Genomic DNA, 8,474 nt, shown 5'->3' with positions numbered 1-8,474 from the left:
TATATTTTTTATTTATAGCATATCTCAGTTTGGAGTAGCCACCTTTCAAGTCTTCAATAGCTGCCTCTGGCTAGTGGCTACTGTATTGGATACTGTGGCCCTAGAGCATAAAAGTAATTTTGTTTTGCCATTTTTGAAAAAAATGCAGAGAAAATTCACAGGTTATACTTTAACTGTTCTCCATAGGCAAGGCTCTAACCTCTTCTCAAATCTCTCTGTGAGACCAAGATTTGGGTTTTTTTTACTTACCGTTTCGACTATAGTGAACATAATATTTGTTACTGTGATCTTTTCATTTCACATTATATACTAAGTAACCTTATATGAGACTATGCTTTTCACCATTATTATTTTAAATAATTGATATATAAACATTTTTATGAATCAATATCTGTTGTTTTACTGTTTCTAAGAAGCCTGTAACACTACAGGAGTATATTAGTTTTCAACAAAGTTAAATTTAAAATTAGAATTTTCCTTGCTAATTTAGTAATGTAAAGTGATATCTCTGTATATCTTTTATTATTATTTAGGATAAGATCATTTCATGTTTTCTTTTTTAAAAAATTTTATTGAAGTATAGTTGATTTACGATGTTGTGTTTAATTTCTGCTGTACAGTAAAGTGACTCAGTTATACATATATATATTATTTTTCATGTTCTTTTCCGTTATGGTTTATCATAGGTATTTCATGTTTTCTTAATAGCTTTTACAATCTACCTTTTTTTTTTCCAGCGGATAGAGAAGGCATTCGGCTTTTAAAAAATCATCTGGAATTGTATTTAAACAACTGACAGGAATCTTGTTTATGTTTGAATATATACTTTTTGTATTTGTAAACATTCTTTAGAGAAAGAGGAAACTGATTTATATATTTTTCATTAAATCACTAAGTATAAAAGGAAAGGATTTATAAACTTAGAAGACAATCCATGAAATTAGGCTTGTTTTCCAGAGTTTGTCATTTATACTACAGAAATCAAAAAAATATATCAATATTTTCTAGGTTTCCAAATAGCAAGCTGGATCAAGACAGGGTTTATTAAATTGGTTCTCCATTCAAGAAAGTGCAAAACAATCCATTTGATGGCTTCATCTATACAAACAAAATTATATCAAAATAAGTGAAAATCAGATAACCTCCTTAAAATTTAATATGGTGTGGAAAAAAAGTTTTAGAATGCTCTACTTGCTGTGATCTCCAATAATATTAGACATAGTTAACGACATAAATAAAAAAGGTAGGTGATGTAAGAACCAATTTTCATGTGCGTGAATAAATCAAAACTTCTGAAATTCTTCTCCAATCTTTCCTCAAAGAAGTTAGCCAGAACGTTATGATAACATTACAATTTAGCTTCATAGTATTACAGACTAACTATCAAAAATTTCATAGCTCTTTCCTTTCTCTTCTCTCTCTACCATGTTTCTCTAGTTGTGTTAACTGTGAAATAGGCTGACCCAACAAGAAAACTAGAAAAGTGGGAGATACTCAGTCTTAAAAAAATCCCCACTTTTAATTACAACACAATCATTTTCAATACACAGTAAATATAAATGTCCAAATTTACATGTTATTATTTGATTTGATGATTCAATTTTTGTTTTATGATATCTTTTTGTATTATTTTCATTAAATCACATGTATTAAAAATAACATTTTAGAATGCTCGTAGTGTGTGATCTGGCTAGCCTAATTCTAAGAATAAAGTCCCAGAATGGCACTGTTTGGCATTTCCCCATGAAAGTGACAGTTGCTAAAGATTGAAACTTCAACATTACGTAGGGATTTTGACAATGTCATATTTTCTTAATATTCCATTTTTTGAAGAATAGAAAGGTAAGTATATTTGACTTGCTTAGGCAAAAACTTTGATAAGCATATTATGGGAAATGACCTATGTTTCAGCTTTGTTGCTTGTCCAGCAAACTGACCAATGACATACTTGCATTTCTTGTTTTTTGTTTTTGTTGTCAGACCCTTTAATCAACCCACAGTTAAGCTCTTTGGTTTTTGCTTCTGAAATGATTTCCTTGTTTTCAGTGGTTCTTGTCATCACTGTCACCATAAAATGTCAACATCTTGTCTCTTTCTTTAAATCATATATAGTGGCAGCTCCCAAGCTATATTCTTTGGTGAGATGCTTTATAGCCACCATTAACTCCATTTTCTGCACTGCTGACAATTACAAAATTTACAAGATCAAAAACCAATAATCAGCACTGGTGCATATTCCTGGGAGGAGCATTGAGACACCATTGCCCACTCATGTCATTTCAGGTCCAGTTTTGCTACCAAATGAGTTTTGGCACAAAATTTGCAAAAAGTTTTAGGTTTTAGTGGTTTTCAGAATGGTGGATAAGGAATTATGTATCTGTATATGGAGACTGTTACATCTGATACTTATATTCTTATTCTGAAGAGAGACCCAAAAGTGAGTCATCTTTATTCAGAAGAAATAATAAAAATATTGGGTTGGGAAAACCTTTGTTCATCAGTAATATTCAAATTTTTTTCCCTTTAGCTTCATTCAATATACATTTCTCTGGACTGTAGGTCTATCTCATAAGCAAATGTACAATCCCAGCCCTCAGGTAGCTCAGACACTAGTGTGGGAGGAGATAACAAAAAAGGAAATAAGAAGTACACGGATATGAAGGAAAGAGAATAGATATCCAGTTCTGACCATGAGGTAGTAATAAATATCAGATTTACTCTGCTACCGTAAACAACAATAACACTGCACAAAATACGCCAAGCAACTGTTTTCAAGAATTCGACAACAGATGTTCAGGGTGTGGTTCTTGAGAGAAAGCAAGCACAAAAATGAGCTTTCTCCTCTGGTCTACTTCCCAAACGGTGACATAAGGAAGTGAAACCCAAGCAGAGAACAGTGGCCTTGCTTGACTGATGAATCTGATTGAAGGCTGGGCAGGGGTTTGTGGGCAGGTACAGGAGGGGAGCTGAAGAGCATCTTGTTCTTCCTGTCGGTGGCAAGGAAGGCTGCAATATGAGCTGATAGACATCTTTTCTCCCCAGTTAGATCTTTAGACTATGTGCCACTCATAATACTTCAGACGTGTCCTTCACACAAGCCCTTGCTAAATATCTTAAGTTCTTTGGGATGTTTTAGCATGTTCCCATGGCTGGCCTCTAAATAAATCAGGAATTCTCATGTTTAAGAACTGCCCAGTTAAATTTCCTATGACCTCTGACTTCATCCCAAGTACATCTTGTCTGCATTTCTGGAGAAGAAGGGAGGTTTCAACTTAAAATTACTGATAGCATAATAATTTGAGAAATGAAAAAAAAATCTCATGACATCAAAACTAATTTTTGAAGGTTTCTATTGAAATATGAAATTCCAATAAAAGTTTTTAAAAAGTAAATTAAATTCAAAACTATCCAATACCAAAATAATGAGAAATCATTTTTATCTCCATTATTACTTTTTGGCACTGCCGTCTTTCTCACGATCTCATTCATCCATGAGCTATTTTATAGAAATTCAAAAGAATATTTCCCAGATAGCGAATCATACCTCTCAGAAATCAATTACATTTCAGGACAACACTAACACTACACATATTTTTCTTAGGAAATAAAACCACAGGACATGGATAGTAATAAAACTGGAATTATTTTACTGGCAAAGTCCATAAAAGTAACCAATAATTTCAAAATCAAATGGAAAATCATATCCAAGGTCCGCTACTGAAAAACATTAGCTGTACTATTTCCCCCAAGTTCACGTTAATTTCCTCTCTACACTCCTGATATATTGCACACATTTGAAAAACCGTGTGTCATTTGCTTACTCCCCGGTTCAGGAACGCTGGGAAAATTTCTCACATTATGCTAGAGTTGCTGTCTTAATTCTACTCCCGCTTAATTGATTAATGAGGGAGGAGTGAAGGAAACAATGTTAGAGAAAATTTCATTAGGTGTAAATTGCAAGACATTTGTTTGAATGAACATAATATCTCAGCTCTATTTTGATGGGCCTTGGAGGAATGCTTTAACTATTACTGTAAGTACCAGACCAAGCACTGATCAATTTGATGGTGACATTCGAGCATGGCCTTGTATGTGGTTTTTGTTTCAAAATGTTCTTGGGGAAAACTTCACTGCCTGATAATAGGGAACAAAAGAATTCTTTCCAGTTTATGTGTTACCAACAAATATTTCTAAAGGGAGTCATTTAAGGTAAAACAACAATAAGTCTCTTTCTAAAGCATAAGCCATTCTAATTTACCTCTTCTATAAAAAGAAAACCTAGATGTTTCAAAGCTGTCTCTGACCAGCAAAGTGAACAGTGATCTGACCAGATCCACCAAGTGACTTGTGACTTGTGATAGTATTTGCAATGACCCAAGATTTCCTCAATTATTTTTCAGCACCAGAAACTTATGTCACTTGTTAAACAAACATTGATTTTTTTAAGCTTTAAGATATCAGAAAGAACAGTAAAGGATAAAGAATAATATACAATTAACGTACTTTTTTTCCATGCAACATTGACAAATGTCAACATTTTACCTCAAATCTCTTTTAGTATTTTGTTTTCTTAAATGAAACATTGTAGGTTTAGCTACACTACCCACTCTTCTGACCTTGGAGTAAATTCTGTGATGTTTACATTTGCATTCCCTACCAGACAAACAAAACACATACACACACGTTCTGTATATTTTGTACGTGTGTATTATACATGTTTCATATTCGCTTTTTATCATCTGCCCTTATGTTAAGCTCAAACCATGTACACATATATACTATATAAATAGATAGATCTAGTTTATTCTTTTTAATTAGTACAAATATTTCATCATAAGGGTACTGTAATTTGTTCATTCTTGCTTTTATGTCCAATTAGATTAGTTTCCCCTCTTTATGTTTGTTATTAAATATATGTTGCAGCAAACTCCCTTGAATATGTCTCCTTGTGCACATATGTATTTTTGTGGAGGTTGGGGAGGAAGAAGTTAAATATCCAGAAATTAAATAGCAGGGGTTCCAGGTTATGAGTATTTTTAATGTTATTACATTCTGCTTAACTCTCATCTGAAGGGGCTGTACTTATTTTTAGTCCCAGCTGCAGTGTATGAGAATTTCTTTCCCTCATAGCTTCCCCAGCACTTTAAGACATTTATATTTGACTTGACAGAGGGAAAATGGAGTTCCTTAATTATTGTTGAGGTTGAACAAACTCTTTGTATATTTACTTTCTATTAGTATTTCCTCTTCTGCCAATTGTCTTTTTATAATTTTTCTCAGTTTTACCATTAGATTAATGTATTTTTTTGTTATTGATATCCAAGAGTTCCTATATATTCTAGATAATTTTTCTCAGGTATTTCCTTGATCTTAAATATTGTTTACAGTTTCTTTAGCCCCAAAGAAGTTTTGAGTTGTGATGTAGTCAAATTCACCTATCTTTGCTTTATGTCTTTTGATTATTGTGTCTTAATAATGTCTTCTCTACTCTGAGGTGTGATCGCCCTCTCTTTGTTTTCATTTCTAAAAAGTATCTTGAGTTTGCATACATTTTTACTTTTTCCCATGTGAGTTTTAGAAGAAACTTTTGATTGGAATTAAGTTGAATTTATAGGTTAATTGGAAGAGAATAAATTTAATATCTTCTGGTAAACATGGTATACATCTTCATGTATTCATAATTAATTTGCATAGTTTAGTAAATTTACATAATTTTCTCCACCAAGGTATTATTCATAGAACCTCTGCTTAGCTCAGAGTTCCCTGCTCATCCCCAGTAGCAGCTCACAGCCAGGCCACAGGGAGACTTGTGTGTATGCACAGCACGTAGGATTTGGTTAAGAACAAAATGGAATCCCTCTAGAGATGTCCAGGACTCATCCTCTCCTGCTCCCTGCCGACAAAGTCCAGGTCCCTCAAAGCCCAACCTCCAATCAGTTTCCTCAGCCCAACACCACTGCATTCTCTTTGGGTTTCATTTCTCTATGTCATAGTTTGGAAAGCAGAGCTCACTTTGTTTTTTCTTTCTCTCAAGAACCACATCCTGCACATCTGTTGTTCAATTCTTGGAAACAGTTGCTTTGTCCAGTGTTTGTTGACTGTCATAGTTTCTCAGGAATGAAAGGGCAAGACCCACATGCATTACCACTTCACTGTTCATTAATATTTGTATATTGCTTATTTCCTTTCTTCTTATCTTTTTGTATTGACTACTATTTCCTGAAGGAAAGAAACTAGATGCCAGAATGACCTCGTGGAAAAGAGTCCAACCCCCTCCCCAACCCTAGACCAGCTGGAATGATATATGAAAGATAAATAAGCTTCTATCTTATTTAGGTCATTATATTTGGAGCCTCTTATTTTAGAAGCTTAACCTTCTCCTTAAATTTGTGTCCCAAATCACAGAACAGTAATTTAGGCTAGGAAGTAAGTTTATTCATTTTAATGGAGAAACAGAAGTGCCAGGCAGACCAAAATTCTCATGTTAAAGATCAGCACATTACCAAAGAGAAACTCACATTTTGCACTGTAGTAATGAGCTTTTGGTTCTCCTGATTATAAACATGACAGCACAAATAATTAAAGAATTAAAGAATACTGAAGCTTGAAACGATATGAAAGATGGAGAGAGAAAGTGGAGGTCCAGATAATTTAAGTAATCTCTCTAGAGTCACATTGTTAATGAGAAAAAGATCTGTAGCTAGAATTGAGTAGTGCTATTTCTTTAATTAAAGAAAATCTTTTCTACTAATTTCCATTGTAATAATTACAGGATGTTTAATTTGCTATATCTTTAGTGAAAGATTTCTTTCTTTAAGATGCAAACTGGGGGCTTCCCTGGTGGCGCAGTTGTTGGGAGCCCGCCTGCCGATGCAGGGGACACGGGTTCGCGCCCCGGTCCGGGAGGATCCCACATGCCGCGGAGCGGCTGGGCCCGTGAGCCATGGCCGCTGGGCCTGCGCGTCCGGAGCAACGGGAGAGGCCGCGACAGTGAGAGGCCCGCGTACCGCAAAAACAAAACAAAAAACAAAAAAAATGCAAACTGCTTCATTCTTCAAATGTATTATGGTTTGAAACTTTGCCAAGACAGGACATCAGGATTTTTGCTGAATGACAGTGATATATTTAGTTAGGTCAATTTAACTAATAGAATGCTATAGAAAACAGAGTCTAAGATCTCCAAATGGCAATTCGAAAATTAATTCCTAATAAGAATCACTTGTTTTGAAGAGAATGATAATGTTATATTGTACCATATGTCATTTATAAATACAGATAGTGATGAATTGAAGTTCAATATTTTGAGTGATGGCAATGTCATTGGAAAAATGGAAAATTCTTTCTTTCATAGCAGGAATGGGAATGGCTCATGCTTAGTGAAAATTATGTCAGCATACAAAAGTTATCACTAAGACAAGGCAGTTGAGGAGGAGGGAGCGATTGGGAGGTGGGCTTGGCTTGGCGTGCACTCCGCACCTCGGAAACGTTATTGCGCGTGGAACGTCTGCTTTTGGCAGACTACTTCCCAGAAGAAAAGATGTTTGGTTTTCACAAGCCAAAGATGTACCGAAGTATAGAGGGCTGCTGTATTTGCAGAGCTAAATCCTCCAGTTCTCGATTCACTGACAGTAAACGCTATGAAAAGGACTTCCAGAGCTGTTTTGGGTTACGTGAGACTCGTTCAGGAGACATCTGTAATGCGTGTCCTGCTTGTGAAAAGATGGAAGAAATTGCCAGGAGGATCAAAAAAAAAAAAAAAAAAAAACAACTGGAATCATGTGGTAGATGCAAGGGCAGGACCCAGTCTAAAGACTACCCTGAAACCAAAGAAAGTGAAAACTCTATCTGGAAACAGGATAAAAAGCAACCAGATCAGTAAACTGCAGAAGGAATGTAAACGTCACAATTCTGATGCTCACAGTACCACTTCAAGTGCCTCTCCAGCTCAATCTCCTTGTTATAGTAACCAGTCAGATGATGGCTCAGATACAGAGATGGCTTCTGGCTCTCACAGAACGCCAGTGTTTTCCTTCTTAGATCTCACATACTGGAAAAGACAGAAAATATGCTGTGGCATTATCTATAAAGGCTGTTTTGGGGAAGTCCTCATCGACACACATCTATTGAAGCCTTGCTGCAGCAATAAGAAAGCAGCTGCTGAGAAGCCGGAGGAGCAGGGGCCAGAGCCTCTGCCCATATCCACTCAGGAGTGGTGACTGAGGTTTATGTAGCAGGGGAACAAAAAATGATTTAAATTTTGGAAAACACCAACAAAACGACCCTCCTATTTTTAACTTGGATACCTGTTATTCTGCCAAAAGATGATTTCTGGAATAGTTTTGAGTGGGTTATTTTCCCTCCAGTTCCACAAAGTCTGAAGCCAGTATCTAGCTTACTAAAAGAAAAAAAAGAAGTGTACATAATATTTAAGATGCTGAGTATTTCATAGGAAAGCTGAATGTGGCTGTAAAGTG

At 35.3% G+C, this 8,474-nt stretch overlaps 1 pseudogene; it reads left to right on the top strand.

The window, feature by feature from the left end:
- Window positions 1–7,428: 7,428 nt before the first annotated feature.
- LOC102993839 (SIN3-HDAC complex-associated factor-like) lies at window positions 7,429–8,258 on the top strand (annotated as a pseudogene).
- Window positions 8,259–8,474: the final 216 nt, after the last annotated feature.

This window comes from Physeter macrocephalus, chromosome 5 (assembly GCF_002837175.3).
Source record: "Physeter macrocephalus isolate SW-GA chromosome 5, ASM283717v5, whole genome shotgun sequence".
Taxonomy (NCBI): Eukaryota; Metazoa; Chordata; class Mammalia; order Artiodactyla; family Physeteridae; genus Physeter; species Physeter macrocephalus.
This window is presented reverse-complemented; position numbering and strand designations above follow the sequence as displayed.